At 40.8% G+C, this 26505-nt stretch overlaps 1 protein-coding gene across 5 annotated transcripts in view; it reads right to left on the bottom strand.

Annotated features, from left to right (window-relative positions):
• Positions 1-22695, bottom strand: part of CNOT2 (CCR4-NOT transcription complex subunit 2) — a 57759-nt gene extending 35064 nt beyond the window's left edge. Inside the window, exon 1 of one of the 5 annotated variants that reach the window (XM_081928070.1) lies at positions 22355-22695. The gene's annotated coding sequence lies outside the window, so the exon portion shown is untranslated. Of the gene's footprint in view, positions 1-21769; positions 21904-22354 lie in introns of those variants that run through there. The other 4 variants (XM_081928064.1, XM_081928069.1, XM_081928067.1 and 1 more) reach the window with 4 other exon arrangements.
• Between the last annotated feature and the right edge of the window lie 3810 nt (positions 22696-26505).

Raw genomic sequence — 26505 nt, 5'->3', positions numbered from 1 at the left:
AAAAGTGATGCACTGGAGTGGGATGGAGTTTGGCAGCATGCCCCTCCTCTTCGTTGCACAATGACAAAAGCCTGAAATACACGGTGTTTGCAGAAATCTATGCAACTTGTTCACGTACAAATCCCTTTAAAAAAAGGTATTTAGACCCAGAATACAATATGGCAAAATATTCTATGCTACAGATGGTATTTGAATGTGTTATTTTGCAAACTTTTTATTATGTTAGGCTGCATCAAGTGGAAGTGGAAGGATCAGACAATTATTTCATTTATTTGAAAATGAACTTTTCACACCCAGGTAACTTTTCTGAATTGGCTTTTCACATCCAAGATGGCAACAAGAGGAAATCAATTACATTCCAGAGGAAGGCATTTACTCCTACCTGGGCAGGTTAGAATATGCCAAATCAAGTAAATGAAACCAAATCAAGTAAATGAAATAAAGAAAGGAGTAATATATACTCAACTCACATGCAGCGCATATGAAAAACAATATTTTTATTTTTTTAATTTTCCACCCTAAGATGACCCAAGGTGGTTTAAGTATGTTGCAAAGTCATCGGTTACAATAGGTGATCCGTGAGAAAGAATTTTAACACAGATTTCTGAACAGCTTTTGGAATAGCTAAACTCATTTGAAAAGCTGCCTATGTGGCTAGAATCAGCAAGCAAGCTTAAAATAATCAGCCTAGGAGGAGTATTTGTGGCTTGCCATTGCCTCTGCTGTCAGCTTGCCACTTAGGGGGCCAATGGGAAGACAAACTAAAGAAAATTGTATTGTTATTCTAACACAATTAATAATGTAATGTAATATAGCAATCCCAATAGAACATTAGGACATCAAAAGGTGTTAAATTATAAAAAGGGGTGGATGGGAAACTGCTTTCTGGACTTCTCTCCCATTACTACAAAATCTGGATGAATCAATTTGTGCTGATACTAAATTAAATACAAATAATATAGCAGATTTCAGAATAAACATTTTAACTGATGCTGCAGCAAAGTTATGAAACAATTTCTACCATGGCTCCCTACACCAATAAAAGAAATGAAGTGAAGTGCAACTAACATTCAATTCAAATTCTGATAAAAACAGAATTTTAGGACTGCCACTTAATAGAACAGTCTGCATCAACAACAATTTTGTTTGGTTCATTAACAAGAGATATTCTTTCCTTGTTAAACATGCCAAAGATTCATCCTAACACTGCTTTTTAAATTCATTTTTTGCATGACTGTCTTATCATATGTACATTCCCCAAAGAGAGAAACCTACAGAAGACTCTTAAGGTGGAAGCCTCCTACACTTTAAACAAGCCTCTCACTGCCTTTGATGGTCTTCAAAACACAGCACAAAGTGAGTTCTTCACTTACCGTACCTTTGCAGGCAGAAACACCTGTGAATCCTAGTGCAAGTTCAGAAGTGGACCTGAGATCTCCTCAAAGTCATCTGTGAATGCCAGAGGATGTGGGCCGGGGCAAGGTACACAAAGTTACTTATGGCCCCCTTCACTTTTTTTCCTAAACTAAAAAAACCCAAATGCTGTAGCTCTTTCCTTAGAGGCTAGTTGTTCCACACAACACCCTAATAATTCTGGTGGCCCTTTTCTGCACCTTTTCTAGCTCTATAATATTCTTTTCAAGATGCAGCAACTAGACCTGTTTACCGTATTCCAACTGTGGTTGCACAATATATTTTTATAAAGGAATTGCAATATTGCCAGTTTTATTTTCCACCCCTTTCCTAATGATCCTCAGCCACAGACTTTGTCTTTTCACAAATGCTGAAAAAGAGGGACAACTGTTTTCTTGAGCTATCTATGACAACACCAGGATCCCTTTCCTTGTAAGTGAAGGCCTCATCACTTATACTTTACACTTATTTGACTGAACCACAATTACCATTTAAATACCGATTCATCCAGTTTGGAGTGAACCTTTTGGAATGCCTTGAAATCCCTTTTATTTTATCACCCCAAATGACTTGGTGTCACCAGCAAACATGTCTACCTCCCTGCTCACCTCCAGGTAATTTATGAACAAGTTAAAGAACAGGGATCCTAATACAAATCCTTGAGGACATCACTTTTTACATCTCTCCATTGTGAGAAATGTCCATTTCTCCTTCCTCTCTGCTTGCTGTTCTTTAGCCATTTGTCAATTCATAAAGAGGCCAGTTAAAATAATTTTCACCCCACTTTATATATTGTATTAATCTCACGTAGATCATTTATATATAAGATCAAACCAAGGATGCATATACAGAAAGGATCCAGGCATTTCCACGAAAAGGCACATTCACTATAGAGTACTAATATTCAAAAGAAATACTGTTAACTCAGTAATGTGTTCACTGAACACCTGGCGTTTCTACCAGTGGCTTCTCAAATTACAATTAAACAAGCTATATTGTGTCAGTTCTTTTTGACTACAACATAATGGGTCACAGAAGGTACAGTAGACATCTGAGGAAATAGATGTGGCAATAGATTCAATGAAACAGTGTCACCTTTCCTTCCACCTCTCTCTCCACTGAGATATATTAATAAAAGTATGAGATTTCTTTTAATAAGGCCACAAAAGTTGCTGGCCTTCAAAAAAAGGTCTGCCAGCTCTCAGCAGGCTGAGAACTCTGTCCTGCAGCCTAATCCATTTTAATGCCGGACACAGAGGAGGGGACTTCTCTCCTCCAGCTCACTACTTTCTGAGCTGAGCATGAAGCAGGGACCAGGCACTTCTTCCCTCCTCTACCAGTCTGCTCACTCAGCTGAATGGCTTCCTGGTTACCTATGGCTTCCAAGTTAGTGATTAAAGACAAGTCTGAGCTAGTGGACTGCAAAGTTATAAAGCAAAACAAGCTCTAGGAGGGATTCTCTGTAAAATAAAATGAAAAGGGAGCATTGAATGCTAGCAAGCAATGCATTCTGAGCTACAATGGAACCCTATGTTATGGGGGACACAAATCACATTACAGTATTAACCAGTCAGGAAAATAGTTCATTTGGTTGATGACAGATGTTGGTTGATGACAGACATCTCCATCTTCAGCTTTCTTAAGGTCAGCAGAAGAGCTTCTTTATTGCCTTTTATCTCCTACCTTTTGCTCTAAGGACATTGTTCACACACACCCTCATCAGTTAATGCCTACGACGACCCTGAAAGGTAGGTGAAGAGGTTGCGATCAACTCCAAGGTCACCTTGTTACCTTCATGACTGACTGGGGATTTGAACTCTGATCTCCCAGGTCCTAGTCCAACACTCCAACCACTAAACCACCCTGGCTTCCTACTGTCCTTCTGCTATGGGGCAGTTCTATAAATTGAATCGGTAAATCAATATGGGGAAAGCAAAATGTACCTTAGAGAAGGATCTGAAATATTTTCCTTGAAGCTTAGATGTATTTTATTCTGGATGTTGTCAACTGCTGTGAGATTTAAAATATGAAGCGGCATAGAAATAAAAATAAATTCTATTGGGGGGATGGTGCCTAGACATTCCATGATGGCGACAGTAACTGAGGTTTAAGCTGGCATTTGGTAATTAGCTTACACATCTGAGTTTCTAAGACTGATAGAAACATGGGAAGCTGCCTTACACCATATAAGATCACTGGCCCATTCAGCCCAGTATTGTCTATGCCTGGTTTTAGGCAGGAGTCTTTACTAGCCCTACTTGGAGATGCTGGGGATTGAATCTGTGTCATTCTGCAAAGCTGATGCTCTACCATTGAACCCTGCCCAAAGTTCAAAGAAATCAGCATCTGAAGACACATTTAAATCCTGGTTTCCCTGAACAAACCAGTTAGAATTAATTGTCACTTGCAAAGTTCAGACATAATGGGAAGCTGCAGGTTATTTGAAACAGAAAGTGGAAGCTCTTTATCTTGACGCTCACATGCAAAGGAAGGGAACTGGGAAGGAAGAGAACCTGAGGCTTACCATAGTTTATTCTCATAATCCAAAATCATTGCTTACTATTGTATGAGCTATTTGGTAAACCTCACTGATAAGCAATTGCCCTCAACATGTTTGCTTTTCCAAAGATACTCAATAAAGCTACTTACTTGGCATAGTTTTTATGTATCTTAAGATACCTTTTTCTTGCTTTAAAGCATGTTTACCTTACTCTTCTGCTGAAAAGGCTCCTTGAGGGGCCCACATAAGATCAAACCAAAAAGCAAGGTAGCCCCTGCCTGCAGACTCACAATCATTCTAAAATATGTGACACAAAAGGAAAAAATGAGGAGGAGGAAAGAGGAAAAACAAGCTAACTCAGGTACAAATAATTTTTCATAGTTCTTCTAATGACCAGCTGAAATTCAGGGAGAGAAGCTAATGGAGTGTCTCTCCTTTCCATCACTTCCTCTGCTGCAAGCAGATTTGTCCTCATCAATGATAAAATACTTTGCACTGTTCTGCTAAGGATGTTGAGAGTTGCACCACAAAGCCTGCAGTCCTATACCTAATTATTTAATAGCAAGCTCAAATGAACTTCACAAGTTTTACTTCTGAGTAGACATTTATCAGACTGCAAAATTAATTGAATGGGAAACACATTTCAGCTTTCATCATATATCTATTTTCTGATAACACTGTCTATGTTCATGTAAACAGTTACTTCAGCCTAAAGAATGAACTGTAGAGTTTAATATTAACTTCAATATTATTCACTTAGAAAAGATGGGCAGTAGTAAGTCCTTAACTTCTGTCCCAAGAATGAGTGATCAATAGTAAGCCTAGCTGTGTTAAATGGGGTGTGCTTCCAGGTACTGGGCACCAGATTCCAGCATCAGTTATGCTACTGTGAACAATATCTCAGATTTTAGCAGGATAGTTGATCCAGTAGAAGTTGTCATTGATGGAAAGGAGGTGATTTCACTTCCCTATGCAGCGCCCTTTGTTCTCTAAATCTGCTCCAGAGGCTTGGATGACTTTTTCAAACAGTGTGATAGGTAACAGTTTTCAGGAAATGGATTCATATACCCTCAGCTATACACAGAACCACAGAATAGAATTATAAATTGTAGAGTTGGAAGGGCCATGAGGGTCATCTACACCACCACCCTGCAATGCAGGAATCATGAAATACTTTCTTGGAAGTTTTTTTGTTCTTTAATGTCAATATAACTCTTGCAATTCTATTTCGGAAGTTAAGCTATGGTTAAATTATCACCTATATGCACTTTTTACAGAAATGCAGTCAGTTACCTGGAAGTACTTCTTATCTGTGCTAACTGCAACCAAAAAACAAGCCGGTGTCACTTTAAGCTACATAATGCTGCCATGCAATTTTAACCCTTCAACACTTTTATTTTTTAACGGTAACAATCTGATATTGGGGTCCAAAGATCCCATTAAAGTTCTAGCTAGAAATAAAGGTTATAACTGATTTCATTATGAGAGTGTTAATGCTTACGTCCAGAAAAGGCCAACTAGGAGTAGGATTAGTCCCAAAGGACAGAAGAGGGGGAACTTTTTCGGCCCAAGTGCCTTCATAGCAACCTTCTGAGAGTCACATGCAAGTGGTAGGCGGAGCCAGGGGCAAAAGTGGAAAGAGCAAAAAAAGTAAAATTTACCTCCGTACAGTAAGTTAGTTTCTATATACGCTCACATACACTTCTCTATGCTCCATCCAGGAAAGCAACAGGCAGTAACAAGAGTTCAAGGAAGCATTCCAACTAAGCAAAAACATTCAAGGGGTGTGTGAAGCATGGCTGTTGAGAGATGTGCATGGGAAGTGAGGTTGTGTTTCCTAGGGAAGAGTTCCAAGCACAGGGAGGCCTGAGATTCAACTCCTGCAATGCTTTGTATTGGGGTTTCTCTGTTTTCTGATACAGGACTGTACAGATCTAATTCCCTCCACCACCACCAGCCCCTCCCAAACCCTTCAGTAACTGTTAAGTTGTGTTACCCCCCCCAAAAAAGGAATTTATTATACAGATGGAATGCTGTTGTTTTCTCTACCCTATTTTGAGAAGTTGACGGGAATAGAACAGAACCCCAGTTACCTGTGGCATTTCAGGGCTTCCCTTTCCCATTCGTTTCAAAAGCAGTAAAGCGGCTTAGTAAGTCAAATGTAAATTATAAGAAATTCTAAATGGCGGTGGGAGGTGAAACACCACAGGACAATTGGTCCCACAATTGTGAAGAGAACGTAGAATATATGATGGTTCATGTTTGCTCAAAAGTATTTCCAAAAGCTGCTGGAGTGCACAACAACACCAGTAAGGTAGCAAAGGTTGATAACAACCCACACTAAGGTAAGAGGTTTAAGAGTTTTTTATCGTTGTAATTAACAATAATTTTGTTTTTTGCCTTTCATTGTTAAAATTTAATTAAAAATTGTTAATAAAAAAGTAGAGCTTATTTGTCATAATCTGGCACACACTTAACTCAAACTTGTCTTGGAGCTTAAGTGGTAACTCATTAAGTGGAACTTAATGAGTGTAACAGTGCTATTTGAAAGCCATTTTAAAATACGTATTTTTGAAAGATTAATTATAATTAATTTATTTTGTAGTTTTCAAGTTTAAGTCACTGCCTACAATTATAACACTAGTTTACCTTCAGATATTTCAAAGTGTTTTCAAGAGTTTTGGATATTTTCCTTAGAAATCTTAACAATCATGAAACATTGCAGCGAAACAATATGTGCACTTAAGATAATGAAAGTAAAATGGGGTTTCAAAAACAGCCAATACATGCAACTGTTTTAAACTGATGGGGCTAACTGATTCCATTTTGAACAGATGTCTGGAACAAGAAAATGGAAAAAATAGAAATGTCCTTACTGTCCACACAACAAAGAAATAAAATGTAACTTACTTTCCTAATAACGTAAATAGGAAAGAGCAATACAAAAAAAATCAACCTAGGAGAAATTCTTCTCCAAGCCATCCTGTCAACAGGAGTTTTGCAGAAGCTAATTACCAGTAATTAATCTTTGTCTCTTAAAATTTAGAAATAAGGGAAACCCTTGCCAATAGTAAACAGAAGACAACTTTTTAAAAACAACATTTTATTTGATATGTATCTCAAGTTATGGACTCTTTTACAAATCTGTGTGTATTTTTAATAAACAAAACTATAAGCATACATTTTAGAAAGATAACTTTCCAATAAAGCTAGACCTTTCAAAAAGGAAGCCAACTTCAATATACGTACCTAAATTTATCAGCACTTCCAGTATAAAATCTACTTCTGTGTTTTTAAATGGTTACCTCCCAGTTTCATTTTCTATAAACTCATGGACATTGAGTGCCGCCTCATTCTCATCCAAACCAATTTTCTGGAGAGCCAACTTTTAACCTCCAAACTAACCAAACTTTTTTAAAAAAACAAAAACATTAGTGCTGATACACAAGTGCAGCAGGTTTAGTATCTTATGAATTTCTCTTGCTGTCAGAAGGTGTTAGATATATTCTGTTAGTATCTAAACTCCTTACTTCCTCCTAGATGAATGAGAACGGAACTGTATCACTGTAATGGGGAAAAATATGAAGGACTTCAGAAGACGAGATAGAATACATACAGACATCATCTTAGATTCCAAAGAATATAGAAACTATATTTGTGATATTCCATGAAGCATTTCTACATTACCGTTTTCTATTTTTATATATATATTTTTAAAAGTTTGTGTCATTTCAGTGATCTACACAATAGCCCAGAGACCAAGTACCGGTACTCACTGTTGTACTTCTAGCTAGCTTTTGAGACAATTGCAATATAGAGAGAATACCTGAAGAGCCAAAGGTTTCTTAAAACTTTGTTCTGAAGATGGAAACTCCTTATCTATTTCAACTTTTAAAATTGAACCTTAAAGCAGTTTGCCTCTTTTTAGCAGTGCAAACAGCTGAAATAGAAATATTAAAGAGTGGAGAGATGTTGAACAGAAGCAAGGGAAGAAAATCAGCTTCCATGCCAAAAAGCAATGATCTGGCACAAAAGACCAAGAGGTTGGTTGCATGAACTCTGTAAAACCATCCTCTCTCTTCCTGCAATGTGGTTGGAAGCAGACTTCTTACAACGTTGTTTTGAAAAACAATAACAACAGGGGTGATTTTAGCATACAGTTGTGACACAAGACCATCTATTCCCCTCCACCCTAGGCACCCTCAACTTTGGAGACTAGAATGTAGCTCAGGAATAAATTTTTAATGGATGAAGAAAGGGCAAGGAGGAAAATTAAATTCACTTTACTGACACATTCTAAAAAGAAGCCGCATACTTGTGAGTTTGGCATTGTCTGCTTCAATGGTAGCTTTGGTGCTCTACTATTGCTAAACTATAAAACAGAAATCTTTACAAGGGTTCAACAACCGGATGAGAGCTCCTACATTAGAATAATTACAAACCTGAGTAAGTTTCATGTTGGTACTCTCTAAGTTTAGAGGGTCTCAGCCTGGTGTTGGGCAGACTGGGAGTGCTGGTGGTCTATCAAGCCCCCTGTTGCCCAAATGCACCCCTGACTAAGCTGGCCAAAATTGTATCTCGCATAGTGTTGGAGGACTTCAGTATCCATGCAGAAACTGATGTTAGGCCTTCTCAGCACTTTATAGTCTTCATGACAACCATGGGGCTGTCTCAGTCATCAGTTCAACAAAATGAGCAGTGCACACCCTCAATGTAGTCTTTACTCCAAGTGATGAGCAGTGAAACAAAGTTGTGACAGGGCGAAATGCAGTTCCTTGTCCTAGTTGGATCATTACCTGGTGAAGATTAGACTAATTACTGCTAGTCCCTCTCAAGGTCATGGGCCTTTTTGAATGGTCTATCCTCAGGGATTGATGGAATATGAGGGGTTCCTGAATCTACACTGGGGATCTTTCAGAAGAGAAAGATCTATGAAATAGTGAGCTGAAATGAGTGATTGACATGATCACTACTAAGTGTCCTCACTGCCGTTGTGGAGCCCCAGTGGTTCTTTTGTATTCTGAAGAGCTTCATACCATGAAGCAAACTAGATGAAGACTAAAGCGCAAATGCCGCAAGTCTGACTCTGAAGCAGACTGAACGCTTGTCAGTGGGCATAATCTTGTCTACCATGGTGCAGTACAGGCTGCAAAGAAGGCTCATATCACAGCCTGGATTGCTTCTTCTAATAGCAAGCTGGCAAAATTATTTCACAGTCTGGAGGTTACTGACTCCCACTCGAGGGGTGGGAACTTTGGTGCATTCAAGGACCTGCTGTGACCAACTGCTACACAATTTGAGGATAGGGTTGCTTGACTTCAGAGTGACCTTGACTCTTCAGTTATTGTAGTTACAGATGAAGTATCCAAAACCAGAGTTGGTGGTGTGCTGTGGGATTGGTTTCAGCTTGTACAGGCAACTGATGTGGACAAAGCGTTGGCAGTAATACATCCAACCATATGCCCTCCTAACCCTGTCCCCAACTGACTTATTAAATATAAGGCTTGACTGCTTAGCTCCAAAGCACAGTTAACACTTCCCATGGTGTAGCCTCTCCTTAAAAACCCCCAACTCTGGACCCCTTGGACTGGAATAATTACAGTGGCACCTCGAGTTACAAACGCCTCAGGTTACAAATGCTTCAGGTTACAAACTCCACTAACCTGGAAGAGTTACCTCAAGTTGAGAACTTTGCCCCAGGATGAGAACGGAAATCGTGTGCCGGTGGCACAGCAGCAGCAAGAGGCTGCATTAGCGAAAGCATGCCTCTAGTTAAGAACAGTTTCAGGTTAAGAACGGACCTCCAGAATGAATTAAGTTCGTAACTAGGGGTACCACTGTACTAAATATCCCTTCTTGGGGGAGGTGGCAGACAGGATTGTAGTGGGACAGCTGCAGGCATTCTTGGATGACACAAATTCTTTAGATCAATTCCAATCTGGGTTCAGGCCAAGCCATGGGATTGAGTCTGTCTTGGTCGCCCTGATAGATTACCTTTCTAGAGAGTGGAACAAGGGGAATGTGATCTGCTTCTTGAACTCTCTGAGGATTTTGGTACCATAGACCATAGTATCTTCCCAGACTGGTTCTATGGAATGGGAACTGGAAGCACTGAATTGTCATCGTTCCTGTCCAACCTTCAGGACAGAGTCCAGAGAACAGAACTAAAAGAGTACTTTTGGGGGCCTCAAGCAGTTACACTATGACACTACTTTATTCCCAGTGCTACTTAATATTTACCTGGTGCCACTGGGAGCAGTCTTTAAAATAATTTGGAGGCAGGGTGACATCATACACTGATGACACTCAGCTCCATTTCTCCATAACACCTGAATCAACAAAGCTAGGCAGGCCCTGGACCAACGCCTGGTGAAGTGGTGGGATGGATAAAGGAAAGTAAGCAGAAATTGAATCCTGGCAAGACATAGGCACTGTGGGTGAGTGGCTCCTATGTCCAGAAAATTAGTCTGGACAGGAGAAAGTACATAGCTTGATTGTTCTTCTGGATCCAGCTTTGTGACAAGAAATCCAGCTAGCCTCGATGGCTGTAAGCACCTTTTACCAGCCGCAAATGGTGCACCAGCTACAGCAATTCCTGGAATGGGAGACCTCGACCACAATAGTTCAGGCATTGGTACTACATCATTAGATTACTGCAATGCACTCTATGTAGGGCTTCTCTGTGGCAACACTCACAGTTTGGAACCAGTGTTAGAAAGTGAGATATAAAAGCTAGGAGCAAAATTGCTAGAAAAATAAACCATATTCAAGTTGCTGATGTGGGTGATTTCCACATTATTAGATGTGGTTAAATGCTTCTTCGTGAGCAATGTGGACTCATGGAACTAGAATGGTGTGTTCAACCTAGAGTAGAATCTGAAGGTTTGGCACACCTTGCAGCAGAAGGCTGACACTATGACTGTTCTATGCAACTCCATAAGCTGTCCCTTAAAGGCACTGGACTTAAAAGGAAGCAGCTGTAAATGTTATCAAGACTAGGAACAGAAGAAGAATGGATTCCAAGGCAGACTCACTTGATCAATCTGGGCTGATCATAACAGTACATGTAGCTTAGCCTCATTTATCTTATATACAATCAAATACCAAAAGCTTTCAATGTAACTGTAGGGGAAGATATAAAAGTGATCTTGAGCTGTAAGAATGAGAGGGGAGATGCTCACGTGGTGTTGCATACATTTCTTGCTGGTGGTGCAGTCAATATCAAATCAAATGATACAAACATACTCATAATGATGGTCTATGCTCTCATTTAAACCGTCAAAAGGCAGATTGGTTCAAGCAGATATTCAACAGGTTCATTAGCATAAGGAAGATCATGCACAAAATTAGAATTCCAGCCTCTCTCAAACGTGTTCTAACAAGTACTGCAAACACACGCTACTTTACAGAGCCTCAAAACAAGTGCTGTTCAGGAAAGTTCTTAGGATTGATATGCTCGACCTATTTTCAACTCTTGGGAATAACAAAACCTTGAATTATGATACAGAAAGGGATGCTACAACTTCCATCCAACCCATGGTCCACTCTGGAAAGAAGATAAGTGTAGACAGTCATGTAAGGCTCTACAATCAGCTTGCCACCAAAACAACTCAGATCATCTGAATCCTTATGGCTGAAGTCTTCAACTTTTTTCAAACCCAGGCTCCACCTTTACCCAGACATCCATCTGAGGATCCATTTCTTAATTTCTTTATCATTTGTAGTAGTAGTGCTGCTGTTGTAAAAGGTAAAAGTAGTGCTGCTGTTGTAACCTACCTTTGATCAGACTATGTCCAGCAATGAGTCCCAACCCACCAGCTGAATACTACATGTCTAAACTGTCTGATCAAAGGAGTATTTTTTGCTGAATATGATTTGTGCCATCTGAAACAAAACAAAAAGTAAATGTGTACAGTTCACCATTTGTACAGTCCACTGGCCCACTGATAAACTCTTCCAGACTAGTTTTCATGGTAAAAAAAAAACCCTGTAAGCTACTATTTTATACAGGCAGAACAAATAACCTAGCAGTACAGCCCTTAGTCCATTGTAAAGATCAGGGACACAAAGAATGAAATAACCCAGTATATCTATACACTACTTTCCAATGCTTTTTCCTTTCCTCTTCATTCTGCACATGTATTTTCTTGGCTGAAAAATGGTACAACTGTACAAAAGAGAGTAAATTTTAGTTTTTATTCTATAAAAGCACCCTCTCACAACACATGGGAAGAGAAGCTAAGAAATGTGGTAGATTGCAAAGAACAACCAAACCACTTTAAGTTATTGGGGTAATGAGTAATGAGTAAAACAGTGGTTCTTATATTTTGCAAAAGTTTAGCATCTCCCAAAGGTATATGTACTAGATGGTATTTCCTTCTTTGACACAATCCGCCCAAAAAATTCAGTGGGAATGTGGCCAGCTTCACCGTTAAAGTGTGCCTGTTCCAACTAGAGTTGTAGCTAAGCTTCTTCTGGTACTTCAAGAACATGAAATATATTGGGTGATATCCACTGTTAGTCATACTCAGAATTGACTCACCAAAAATCAATCCTACTGATTTCAGTGGAACTCCTGAGCATGCCAGTTTGGTATCACCTATTATGTATAACAGCTGATAAAAGTGGTTAAGTATGGTAAATTTGTGAAAATATAACTTGCCTTTATTTTATTGAAACAACAACTACCCAAAGATGAAGATGTAAGTTGTTACAACCCCTGGTACATATATATATTTGACAATTAGGAAACTAAAAAAGAAAATAGAAAAGATCAACAATGTAACAAACAAAAACTTAGTTATGTTATCTGATCTTAGAAGCATTTTCACACATAAACATAAAAAAATAATTTCTGGAGAAAAGGTTCAAAGATATAAATACCACCACAATGTAATTAAGAAGTTGCAATAAATTTGAATATCAAATACACTTTATAATTCTATCCACTGTTACTTCACATAGCAAGCATCAATGTAACTGAGTAAATGAAGATTAATTCTATTCCAATCCCAGTAAATATATTTTTTCTTAAAACAACAATAACTTCTTCTATTATCTAAACAATATTTGTGTCTGAAAGACCAATTGCTTCCTATTCTGAATTTTTACGGCAAGCCTCAAGGTCTTCAGAAAGTGGAAGGTTTGAATGAAATGAAAGCGGCTTCTCAACCCTTTTCACATATTTATGAATCTAGTCTAGTCCAACGCTCTGAAATGCAGGAATCTCATCTAAAGCATCCCATCACAGATGGCCATCCAAACTCTGCTTTAAAACCTCCACCTTCCAAGGGGCTCCCAATCCACTGTCAAGCAGCTCTTACTGTCAGAAGGTTCTTTTTGATGCTTAGTCTGAATCTCCTCTCTTGTAACTTCTTGTCAACATCCTTCTTAAATTCTGGTGGCCAAAACTGGACACAGTACTACAGGTGTGGGTTGGCCAAGGCAGAATACAGCGAGACCATTACTTCCCTTGAACAGGCAGGACACTAGACTTCTGTTGGTACAGCCTAGACTAGCATTAGCTTTTTTTGCTGCTGCATCATGTTTAGCTCTTGTTTAGCTTGTGGCCTAACTAAAATTCCTCAATCGTTTTCACATGTACTACTGGCAAGCCAAGTTTCCCCCATCTTATATTTGTACAGCTGGTTCTTCCTGCCTAAGTGTAGAACAATGCATTTATCCCTACTGAAATTCGTTTTGGTCCAGTTCTCCAATCTATTAAGGTCATCTTGAGAGCCAGTATGGTGTAGTGGTTAAGAGCAATAGACTTGTAATCTGGGGAATCAGGTTCGCGTCTCCGCTCCTCCACATGCAGCTGCTGGGTGACCTTGGGCTAGTCACACTTCTTTGAAGTCTCTCAGCCCCACTCACCTCACAGAGTGTTTGTTGTGGGCGAGGAAGGGAAAGAAGAATGTTAGCCACTTTGAGACTCTTTTGGGTAGTGATAAAGCGGGATATCAAATCCAAACTCCTTCCTTCTCCTTGATTATATATTCTACACCCTCCCAGAATGGTGTCTTCTGCAAATTTGCTGAGCATCCCCTCAATTCCTTCATCCAAGTGATTTATAAAGATGTTGAACAATGGGCCCAGGACAGAACCCTGCAGTACCCCACTTTTCACTTTTATCCAGGATGACAAGAAACCATTAGTGGGCACTCTTTGGGTTTGGTCAGTCAACCAGCTACCAATCCACCTAACAGTAACTTTGTCCAGCCCTCATTTTACCAGCTTCTCTGCAAGAATATCATGGAGGACTTTGTCAAAAGTCTTACTGAAAGAAAGATACACTACATCTATAGCATTACCCTGGTCCTCCAAGCTTGTAACTCTTTCCAAAAAGAGAAGTGAGATTTGCCTGCCATGACTTGTTTTTGAGAAACCCATGCTTGCGTCTTAGTTATCACAACTTTTCTAAGTGCTCATAGACCATTTAATTATGTGTTCTAGGACCTTTCCTAGTACAGATGTCAAACTGACCAGTCAGTAATTACATAGATCTACTTTTTCCCCCTTTATGGAGATGCAGACAACATTTCCTGCCTCCAATCTGCAGGGACCTCACCTGTCTCCAAGAATTCTCAACGATTATAGAAAGGCTCTGAGATTACATCCACAAGCTCCTTGGTACCCTTGGATGCAGCTAATCACGTCCTGGAGATTTGAATTCATTTAAAGTAGTTAGGTGTTCCCTTACCACCTCTTTTCCTATATTGGGTTGAAGTATCTCCTTGCATCATTTACTATGTTATCACCAAGTTGGGCACTGCTTTTCTTTTAAGTGAAGACAAAGGTAAAGTACATGTTGAGTAGTTCCACCACCTCTCTGCTACCCAATAGCATTTCTCCATGCAGAGGACCTGATACATACTCTTTCTTTCTTTTGCTTTTTCAAACATGGTTGAAGAAAGCTTTTAAAATTATTTTTAACCTCTCTTGAAGGCCTCAGCTCATTTCTGAGCTTTGGTCTGCTTGACCTTCTCCTGGCATTTGTTGGTTGCTCATGTATATTCTTACTTTGTGATTTCCCCTTTCTTCCATTTCTTATACATGCCGTTGTTACATCTCAGCTCATCTGTAGCCACACTAGATTCTTTAGATGCCTCCCACTTTCCTTTCTTGTTGGAATTGTCTGCATTTGGGCCTTCAATATTTCTCCTTTAAGTAACTCCCATTCCTCTTGGTCTACCTTCTCTTCGAATATTTCTGACCATGGGATCTCACCCAGAAGTTACTTAAGCATTTTGACATCTGCCTTCTTAAAGTCCAGGGTGCATGTCCAACTACACTCATCTTTCCCTTGCCTCTATCATGAAACCCAAGAAGACATGATCACTTCCTCTCAAGGTTCCCAGGACTTCCACTTTGTCAACCAGTTCCTCCATTAGGTTCAAGACACATGATCCCCTTGTTGCTTCTTCAAGCTTCTGGGAAATGAAATTGTCAGTGAAGAAAATGAGGAATTTGTTGGACTTTACATTCTTGGCTGAGATTGAGTTCCAACAGATTTCAGGGTAGCTGAAGTATCCCATGATTACTTTATCTCTCCTTTTTGAATGTTCAGTAATGTGCTCTAGGAAGGCAATGTTCATATTTTAAGTTCCAATATCTTCTTTATACTATTATTCTAGGAAGATGAAAGTGTTTTCATATCAGATGGATTTCATTAATGAAATCCAAATACACATTCCTAATTAATTTATTTCAAATAAGAACAAATATATTTCAAATCCTAATGGGCTTGAACAGTGTTAGAAAGTGGGATAGAAAAGCTAGGAGTCAAATGGCAACCCTATTTATTTTGATAAGCATGAACTAATACGCAATTCACATAAGTGATACATTGTTAATATCAGTTTTTAGCAGAAATTGTTAATACATGTTTAATTTGGTGTTTACAATAAAAATATTAGTACCATACTTCATTTTTTCCAAACACTCTACTCTTTATTGTTAAACTCTTTGACATATTGTCTAGCCTTAACATATACTTTGAGGTTTAAAGCACATGCATTTCAGTAATCCTTGAAAGTCAGCCAGGTGCAAAAAATAGCACCCAGACTTTTTTAGGTTCTCGCAAATGGAGAATCTTTAGGTGCAAAATGCACCTGGCACCCTGCTAATTTTGAACCCTGGACTTAAAGCTTAAAGCTTTCCAAGATACTAAAAACTAATCTCTCTTGTTAAATTTTACTATACACACTCTGCACTACTCTCTCCCTGGTACCTAGAGAGTCCATTCCTTTTATTCTTGTGCAACTTAACAATGCCAACCAATTTCAAGGTCACATGAAATATAAAAACCTGCCATCTTCAAAATTATCTTTTAATGTACAGTAATAACACAGGGCTGTCCATTTTCTGTACCTCTAACAGAAACTGGATGTGCAGGCATTAGAAGGTGACAACATCTATCTCTATACTATGAAAAGGTGTATCTGCATATTGCATACCGAAAGCGCACCAGTAGGCCAGGCAGAGGTTCATTTGGCTACTTGGCAGCATTATAAACAGGTTCTGTTTTTACACACTTTGGTTCAAAAGAGCCTCCTAGCATTTGTATACTTCATAACCCAAATAACTGTTTTAAAAATCATCAATTACAGTCCCTCTGCCAAGACAAGGAAATTGTATGAGCTATGGACAGAGGCCCTCCAACTCAATTGCATTCAAGGCCTACAGATTTATTTAGTTTGAGGATGAATATTTTTTTTAAATAAAAACAGAATTCTAATATACAATTTTATCCAGAGAAGAGGTCCAACCCTTAAATGAACTCCTCACAACCCAGAACTCTTTGAAGGAAGCATGTAGCTTATAATCCACCTGGGAGATCACAGTCAAAATATTTTCTGATCAGAAAGTCTGTCCTGTTATTTGTAACAACCAAACGGCACACAATTTCCATAGAAAGATGGGATATAAATTATTGTAATAAATAAAATCAAAGGAAGCCCCAAAGTTGATTTTAGAACCAAGGGTGGTATCCAAACAAGTGTGGCTTAACCACACCCATTCAAAACTATGGCTACCTTAAGCTCATTTATTTCAGTGGATCTAGTCAGAGTATGGCTTATGTTAGATACAACCCTGAATACATAAAGTTAAACTGGATGTTCTGTAATGTTTTTAAATCTAAATGAATAAATTTACTAGTTTAGCTTTTCAATAACCTAATTTGAGAGTACTTAATATACAAAAGTATTACCAGTCAAATGTAAGTTTTTAACGGTATGTGTATGCTAAAAAGGCAAGTTTAAATGGCAGGTATAACTGAGTCCCAACACACAAGACTACTACTTGTGGACGTCAGAGCTTTGCATTGTTCACTACTCGGAAATAAATAGGAGAAGCTTTTTATCACAAGGAACCCGCAAGGAGGCCAAATCCTGTGCAAAATTTTGAATTAGGTTGCAAATCTTTCTGTTACCTGTAAAAGTACAATTTTGACTTTTAAAGCTAGTTCAAATGTGCCAAGAAGTTTAATGATGTCATAGGCTACTTGTTAAGCATTTCAATTTCATCACTAAAACAGTTCAATAACAGTATCAACTATGATCAATACCTGAGGCTGCAAGTCTATATCCACTCACCTGGGAGTAACACCACTGAACTCAATGGGGCTCATTTCTGAGCAGGCATATATAGTGTATTTCACACATAATTGCTAAAAACAGAAGCAAGCAACAAGCTAAAGTGATAAATTAAAAATGCTCAGGTGAACATACATATAGAAACGGGTACAATCTCCATATTGACTTGACTATTCACTAGCCTCTTTGACATTCTAATACTATTTCTTCATTTTATGAAGACATCTCATTATACAAACAACTGTTATCGCCTTCACCCTCATGAAATTTCATGTCTAGTGTGTCACAATGTGTGCTGAGATACCTTAACAAACCAGGAAGTGCAGGAGAGTTTCAGAGGACAAAGACTGCCTCAAGTACTATATACTGTCTACACAGAAAGCAACTCCATGTGAAAGTAACGTGTAAACAACATGTTACTTAAGTAGTACAAAAATAATATTTGATTATTGTGCAAGCATCTACTGTATATACATGTTATGGGAAACTGCAGTCAATCAGTACATGGAATTTTATTGCCTGTAAATAGTACATAATTAGACCAAATTATTATCTAATATATTGGTCTATCTAATATATTGGTTATTTATTTCATCATAAATAACCATTACATGTTCATCTTAAGTTGACTTAAACAGCCTTTTAAAAAAAGAGAAAGAAACTCACACTTGCATTACTCTGAAACTACTGCAAACAATTTTATGAGGGACTTAAGAAATAAAGAAACAGTGATGGTCACAGTGTGGTAATTTTGTGAATATCTATTTTGAATCCTTGAAAGAAACTTGATTTTATATCATTAATTTTTGTATTTCAGATACTGTAGTGAACATGGAATGCATGTCTCTGCATGTTTACTCAGAAATAAGTGTAACTGAATTAAAGTGGGTTTACTTCAAGGTACATGTACACAGAATTGCAGTTTTAATAAGCAAAGAGGAAAGTATCTCCATGGCAAATTGTAGAACATGGTAATGTGCCACTTTAAGTGGCACACTTACATGGAAATAAGCACCACTGAAACAGTGGAACTAGTTTTGAGTAAACATGCACAGGACTGCTCTGCAAATGAAGTAACTGCCACAACTTATGATTTCCAAGTAATGTATAATTGGATCCAGAGTTCCCTTGAGTGGTACAGAGCTCACAGGATGCCCTCTTGCTTTCTGTGAATTCTATCCTTCTCCTGGAAAGTCTGTTCCAGAGGGCTGAGAGACCCTTCTGAACAGTGGGTGAAGTGGTGTGGGAGTCTGCACTGAGAATCAGCCTCCTCCCACCCGCCTGCTCCCCATTTCCATCAGCAGGAGCCTCCAATGGATTGCAGTCCCTTGCATTTATAAAAAGGCCAGCTCTGAATCCAACTCTATGCATAACGATGGACAATATCAATCACTATGTTATATATTAGTAATTCCAGAAAATGTCACCTACTCCACGCAACTTTTAGTTACTCGAGTTTAACAGGTAAGTTGTTTGTACTCAAGGTTACAGTCTTTAAACGGTTCAAAATTTTGTGCAGTGAATCCATACACAAGCCATACACCCATTCCTTCATCACCATGGAAAACCTAACTTTACAGTATAAAAATATCCACCAGAGACATCAGAAGACCTCTGCTTCAGTTACATGAGTATCTGACAACTTTTCGGGGAGCATCATTGAAGTACAACTTTTTGAGCTTAAGAACTACTCCTGATAATTACTAACCATTTTCTGCAGTTACTTTAGTACATAAATATAGACGTCATGTCTTGCTTAAAATGAAACCTCAAAGGCAGTGGTTTTCAACCAGTGTGCCATGGCTCCCTGAGGTGCCTTGAATGATAGTCAGGGATGCTGTAGGCAACACTGGCCTCTGTCCCTCTTTCCTTTCTTCCCTCCTCTGATGCCCCCTTCGCCTCTGCCTCCAAAAGACTTACACAATTGTTTGTTGCAGCACCCCTGGTTACAAGCTCCTCAGGTGAATGGTGCCTCTGGGGCTGGCCAGGGGGTGCTTCCCAAGTCCTGCAGGGCAGTGTGAGAAGGCACCTGTCTTTGGGGCGGAGGGGCAGCTCAGAGAATGGGGTCGGCAGTTGCAGCTGCCCAGGACTCCCAAGGAGAGGGCATAGGAGGCTGAGGGAACACTCCACAAGGGAGCATGTTTAAAAGGGGTGAGGGGCTGCTGACTCTGCAGGCAAAGGGTGACATAACTGGGCTCCTAAGACCCACAGAAAGAATGTAGCTGGGCCAAAGGAGCTGTGGACTCAAAAAGGTTGAAAACCTTTACTCGAGTCTAAGGCATAACTAATGGTGATGGATGAAAAAATTTCCAGTGCTTTTTCTGTGGAAAATTTCCCATTTAAGAAGCCTATCAGCAACAATATATGGATCCCAGTTGCAAAAAATATTAGGCAAGTTTTTAGCTTTTCTCACGAAATACAAGTAAAATAAAAAGTCTGTAATTAGATCAAACTTTATGACATCAGAAAAATTACTAATGAAATTATCCCCATTTGCACACATAAAAAATTCTAGGAAAATATTCTATTCAATTTCCTTCTGAGAAAGCCACATCACTAATATTTTATCAAGAGGAAGAAGAAAGTCATGATCTGTAACAATTTTCTGAAGTCACTGAAGTAGAAGTTCACCCTCACAAACAACTATCAGAGTAGCTTTTAGAACTTACACTACATGGACTTTGGTAGAATCTATGCATATCTCATTAAGAGCTGAATACCCATTTCTGATATTTTTTTTTAAAAAAAGGTATTACCTGCTTGACATTTTACGGCATACTGTATTAGAAATCTATTGGTGGGCATTAGTTATACAATTTTCATTATCCAGCCTTATCAGTAACATTTGCTCTTTACTAACTTTCCCTTAAAAATGATTTTTCTTAAACAATGGTATTTAAAAGGTTTCCCTGCACACATTCATGACATCTTTAAGATCAAAGCTGAAAATTTCTATTTCAGGAACACCAATGTTTGTTGTTGTCTTTCACCAAATAGTAAATGAAGTGAACAGTGTTTTTAGAAATGATTTGTGCTTTATGATCAGATGTATTATTTTGTGTATCATGTCGAAACAGCTTCTATGTAGTCTTTTAATGTTGATTACTCTCTCTCTCTCTCTGTGTGTGTGTGTGTGTACAGATTAAATTAATTACCAGCAGCAAAAGAAGACTGACTTTCCACTCCCCTCCCCAAATATTTCACAAGTAATTAATGCTCAGTATTACTCCCACCATAAGTTTTTTAAAAAACAAACTGTAAATTAGGGATTGAAACAATACACAAATTCCAAGTAGAAAGCTCAGCAGACTCACAAAACTGTTTCTGAATCTTACAGCCTATACCTAAAATCTAGATGCCAGCAGGCCACACAGGACCAAAACAACCAGCTGCCTGGGATGCTTACAACTCTCCTATAAACTTTACAAGAGCATGTTAAGGTCTACAATATGGTACTCTGGAATGCCACATCACATATATTAATTCAAGAACCACCATGCAATTGTACGAATCACCATGATATTTGCTTTAAAAGCAGGGGCTAGGCAGGGGAAGTTTCAATGCACCCGCTGTGTTCTAACATGATCAGTTTTGCAAGTTGTAGTTTGCCAGGGCTGAAAGATGTGCTACATACAAGGCCTCAACTTCGAACTTTTTTTTTTTTAAAAAAAGCAGCCAGGTATCAAAACTCCTTAATGGCCCAAACCATCTCAGTCTCATCAAAAACCTCACTCCTGCTCACTAAACGTTGACAGGATCGGCCACATTATTACACACAGCTTCAACGCGAACAAAGGGCAGCCTTGCCACTTCCTCCAGGGAGCTGCTTCTCCACCCCACCCCACCCCCAAATGCAATGTTACTATTTACACACACACACACACACACAAACACGTTATCAGTTTACCGCGGGGGAACTGCAGTGCACGCTCCCGAGCGAGCAAAACAAAAACAAGCCCATCCACGCAAGAAAGACCTAGTCCTGGAAGAGAGAGCGCAACCGCTCGCTCGCAAGTTTGTTCTGCAAACCTCGGCGGGGGCCGGAAGGAGGCTCTTCGCAGCCGCTGGGTCGTACGGCTGCAGCGAAACACCCCCCCCCCACACACACACACACCCCAGCAAATGCAAAGGGACCCCCCCTTCTCCATCCCGGGCCTTCCATCCTAATAAACAGGCCGCCGAGGCCGCCTCCCGCTTGGGAGCAGAGAAAGACGCGAGGCGGCGGGAAGGGGCAGAGAGCTCTGCTTTGTCGCTTCCTTACCCGGAGCCTCAGGCATCGGGGGGGACGCGGCGCTCGCACCCGGGTGGCCTAAAGGGCAGCAGCAGCGCGGGAAAGAGGGAGAAGAGCGGAGGCGGGCGCGACTAGGCCGAGCGGCGGCTGGGCGGGAGGCACAGGCAGGACCCGACCCGAGTCGGCCGGCGGCGGGAACGGAAGCAGCGGGCCCGGGGAGGAGCGGCCGGGCAGAAGCAGGACGCGGCCCTGACGGGCCTCCGCGGTGCCGCCTCCCGCGGCGGGGCTTCCCACCCACCCCCTCCTTGCTCCGGGCCGGGCCTCGGGGCTGCCCGCTCAGAGCCTGCGCGTCGCCTCGCTCGCCCTCCGCCTCCTCTTCCCCTCACGCATCTCTTCTCACCCCCCTCCCTGCTCCTCTCCCTCAGAGAGAGAGAGGGAGAGAGACAAAAGCAAACGGAAACCGAGCGGGATGAAGCGGGCCTCGGCCAGCCCGAAGCGGGCCGGAGCCGTCGGGAAGGCCTCCCCCGGCGCCCGCCAGCTCCCCCGGGAGCTGCCGAGCTGGGCCGCGGCGGGGGGGAGAGGCGGCGGGGGGAAGGAGAATCGGGCCGAACTCACCGCATGAATTTTCTTGTCCCGAGGATCCAAGATGGCTGAGCACCCTGCACGGAGGATGCTGGGGGAGCGACCTTTACCCTCTGACCCCGCCGCTGCCGTCGTGACCTCGCCGTCGTCGTCGCCGCCGCCTGGCAGTAACCGCGGGACCAGCGCTCGGTGCCGGCCTGCAGGCGCCTGCCGTCCGCCAGAGCCTCTGAGAGGGGAGAAACGCGGCCTGGCTTCTTCGGGCGGGCGCGGAGGAGTCTCGCGGCGCGGAGCCCGGTCGGCGGGAGGCGCTTGCGGGCCCGAGGAGGAGGAGGATGGCGGCGACGCCAGGCCCCGCTGTGGAGAGAGCGGCCTTGTGGGAGAAGAAGAGCTCCCGAGACATCCGGGGGAAGCGGGGCGGGCGGGGGGAGCCGCTATTTACACGCTGGGAGGGAGGGAACCTTTTACACACGTCCTTGGGAGAGCGAGTTGTGGCGCGGGGGGTCGCAAGAGCCCCTTCATCTGAGCCTGGAGGGGAGGAAGAGGCACCTTTCTCTTCCCGACCACTGAGGCCAGGATAGTCCCCGGTTTATTCCTACTCCAAAAGCTACACTCACACCCCCCCCCGCACCCGAGGTGATGAAATTCCTATACGAAACTAGGGGTTTGAACGCACCTTGTCACGTGGGATGGCCTTCCACGCGTGTTCTGTGTGGCACGTAGACAGGGCTTCCCCTGTGGTGTCTTTTGGGTAAGGATTTGGCCACTTGCGAAGCAGGCCTAAAAGTAGTACTCGTTTATAATGAAGGGGGAAATGGTTTAAAGACAGGGTTTCTCAAACTAGCGTCTCCAGCTGTTTTTGGACTACAACTCCCATTATTATTATTAAAATTTGTATATTGCCCTTCATCTATAGATCTCAGGGCAGTTCACAATTTAAAGCATTAGCACAAACATGGTACAAAAGCAGAACCAGTGGTCAGGGATGATGGGAATTGCGGTCCGGAAACAGCTGAAGACCCAAGTTTGGGAAACCCTGGTCTAAGAGATAAGTCTATAGGATAACTTGCGACACAGTAAAAGTGAGTGGTGAGCAGCGGCTACATGGAAGAAGGTGTAAGGACAAAGTGGGGTTAGAATCAACATTTTTTAACTACCATAGTCGCCGCCCCACCCCCCGAAATAGTTTATGGCCCATTTCCACATGATATTATAAAAACCAAAAGCAGTGTGCCTATGAGGCATTGTACTCCCCTGCCATTGTTATGTCCTTTGCATAAAGTGACAGTGTTTGAGTGCAGCAGCACCTGGTCTGTGGAACTGGTGTGCTAGCACCTGGTGCCCCAGGTTATATGAGGCACCAGATATGTGTAACACCGGATGAGTAAGTTCTTGGTCATCTACCAACATGTTTAAATTGGCATACACACGCCCTTGTTCCCCCTTACAGAGAAAAGGTGGAGCAAAGAATGGTAGTCAGTAACAGACCATGACACCTCTTAGAGGATAAAGTTTTCTCATTTTCCCATGTGGGAAAATATATAGGAAAGTTCCAAAAACAAAATTTTGAAATGGAGACATTAACAAATCATCTTTTCCCACAAACCTGGCTGAAAGTTCACGTGTGCAGCACTTCGGTGCCAGTATGAAGGTAAATCTTATCCACTGAAAAAGAGTGGGGCAGAGGTAATCTTTTGTAATCCCTATACTCTAACAGCATATGCTTAGTTTGTTGCCCTGAACTACCGTTTATAGTATTTTCCATCTCTTGTTCTGTATAAACTTTTAAAGAGTAATATATAAAAAATGGTCTCAAGGATTTGTTTTTTTAAAAAACAAAACAATTATGTGAAATCCATATTTATAAAGAAAGAGCAGGAGTATATTTAAATTTCACATTTCAGGGCATAAATTAACTACTGAAGGATCTAATACAGGTGACAAGGTGCAAAATACAAAACTTAAATCTGTTCATGCAGAAGATCTAAACATACTTTGAAAGAAGTCCTGTTGAGTTCAGTGAGATCATGTACCCTCTAAAAAGTGTGTTTAGGTTTGTGTCTGGATTTGTGATTTATTTGAGTTTGAGTGGTATAATTATGTTTACATCAGAACCTTTGTATCTGATTAAAAGCCATGTCATACATACAGATAGCACCTGCATGCAGGAAATTCCCTGCAGGCCTCAGCCAGGTGCTGAATTGCAGTTTCATCTTCTCTTGCTGTGGAACACATGATCTGCCAATAAATGCTATCAATGTAGGAAATATGTGATTTTTGAAGTAGCTCTGGTGCATAGTGATACAGGGAAACTCCACTACAGCCCAAGACATTTGGGGAAGTTCTCCAACTGTTGCCTTCCCATCCAGAAATGAGAATGATATTCATTTATTACAATGACAATTGTGAAACAAATCTAACATGACTTTTGTAGAATATTACTGCACGAAAGGCGTGTGATTTAGGTAGAATTTTGCAGGCCAATTGGATTGTCCATCCATCCAAAACTGTTTAACCATGTATGGGTATGTGGTGTCCCTACTTCAGCATCATATAACTTTTGTAAAGCTTGTCATGACAATAGCAGTGTGTGGTTATTCCAGCTAATGACTTGCAAGAGTTCCTAGGTCCATAGGCAGAGTTAATTTTATAATACAGCAAAGCCACATTTTATGCTGATCTAGAGATTTATCAAGCAGGTAGACTGAATGTAGGCACTACCAACCATACCCACAATTGCTGCCATTAAAGATTAACTTTCTCTCTGTTCATGACTTAACACCTTGGTATAATCAGATGGTATTTAATATTTCCACTATGCATATAATTCATAGTAGCTCAGTATGAGCTGTCAGGTTGAAGGGTGCCATGGCACCACTTAATTGATTTTATTTTTCAGTAGGGTGTAATGGGATGGTTTGTGTAGGATTTGGAAATTTGGCAATAACAGTTTCACTATTTAAAGAACCCAGAAATAGCAGAGTGTCTTAATGTAACTAGCTCAGCACATTTTCTGCATTTAAGTAGGATTTTCCTACGCCATTGGAAATATTTTTGTGTTCACTTCCTTCCAAACATGTAGAACTGAGAGGTTGTAGTTCATTGGTATGTTTTGCATGGAGAAGGTCCTAGGTTCAATTTCTGACATCTCCAACTTTTGTAGAATAGGTAAGGTGATTTATTAAAGTTTTAAAATACTAGTTTATTCCCACTGAGTAGAGCAGGATTTATTTAAAGCATTTTTCATTGCTCTTCAGCTGAATGGGCTCCCAAAAGAGACTTACACAGGATAACAAAATGGTGGCAGTGATGACCACAAACCTGGAAGCCTTTAAAAGAGGGATAGACAAATTTATGAAGGATAAGCCTATTGATGACTACTAGACATGGTGGTCATGTTCTACCACCACTGTTGGAGGCAACATACTTCTGAACATCAGGTGCTAGAAACCACAAGAGAGGAGAAGGTTGTTGCACTAAGATCCTGCTTGCATGGGCATCTGGTTGGCTGCTGTAAGAACAGGATGCTGGACTAGGCGAACTGCTGGCCAGATCCAGCAGTGCTATTCTTACAATCTTATTAATAACAAAGAAGACAGTTGGTAGGCTTGCACTCTATGACACAATACAAAAGGGGGAAAGGGGGATGGGGAGAGAAGAGGGTAAAAGCAAACTGAGGTATCAAGTCTTAGAGTCTTACAATGACTAGCTTGAATAGAAGCTGGTCAGAGATGTGAAGACTAGTTGAACCTTGTGCAAGGATTTAACCTGAATTATACAACTTTTGTCCTCTTTTCTGGGTCAGTCCGTACAGTAGAATCTGGGGAGAATCTCCTTTCTTCTCCCAAGGACTGAGGCCTTAATAGTTCCCAGTAGGTTCCTGCGCCAGAAGTTATAGGGCTCTTCAGATGTGATGAAATTCCTAGACAAATTTCTACTGTCACTGCAGGAATTTGAATGCACATCGTCATGTTTGATGCCCTTTCACACTTGTCATATGGCACACAGACCTGGCTTCCCAGTGTGTGGCACATGCGCCTTTTGTGTAAGAATTTGCCTACTTGTGAAGCAGACCTAAGAGGAGTACCTCTGTGCTTTGCGGAGCAAATGTTTGCGGCTCAAAAGTTTCCAGGAAAGGGGCATCAGCAGGTCTGTTCCACACTGTGTTGGAATTGGACTTTCAGTGT

Source organism: Podarcis melisellensis, assembly GCF_964234715.1.
Source record: "Podarcis melisellensis genome assembly, chromosome: 10".
Lineage (NCBI taxonomy): Eukaryota > Metazoa > Chordata > Lepidosauria > Squamata > Lacertidae > Podarcis > Podarcis melisellensis.
This window is presented reverse-complemented; position numbering and strand designations above follow the sequence as displayed.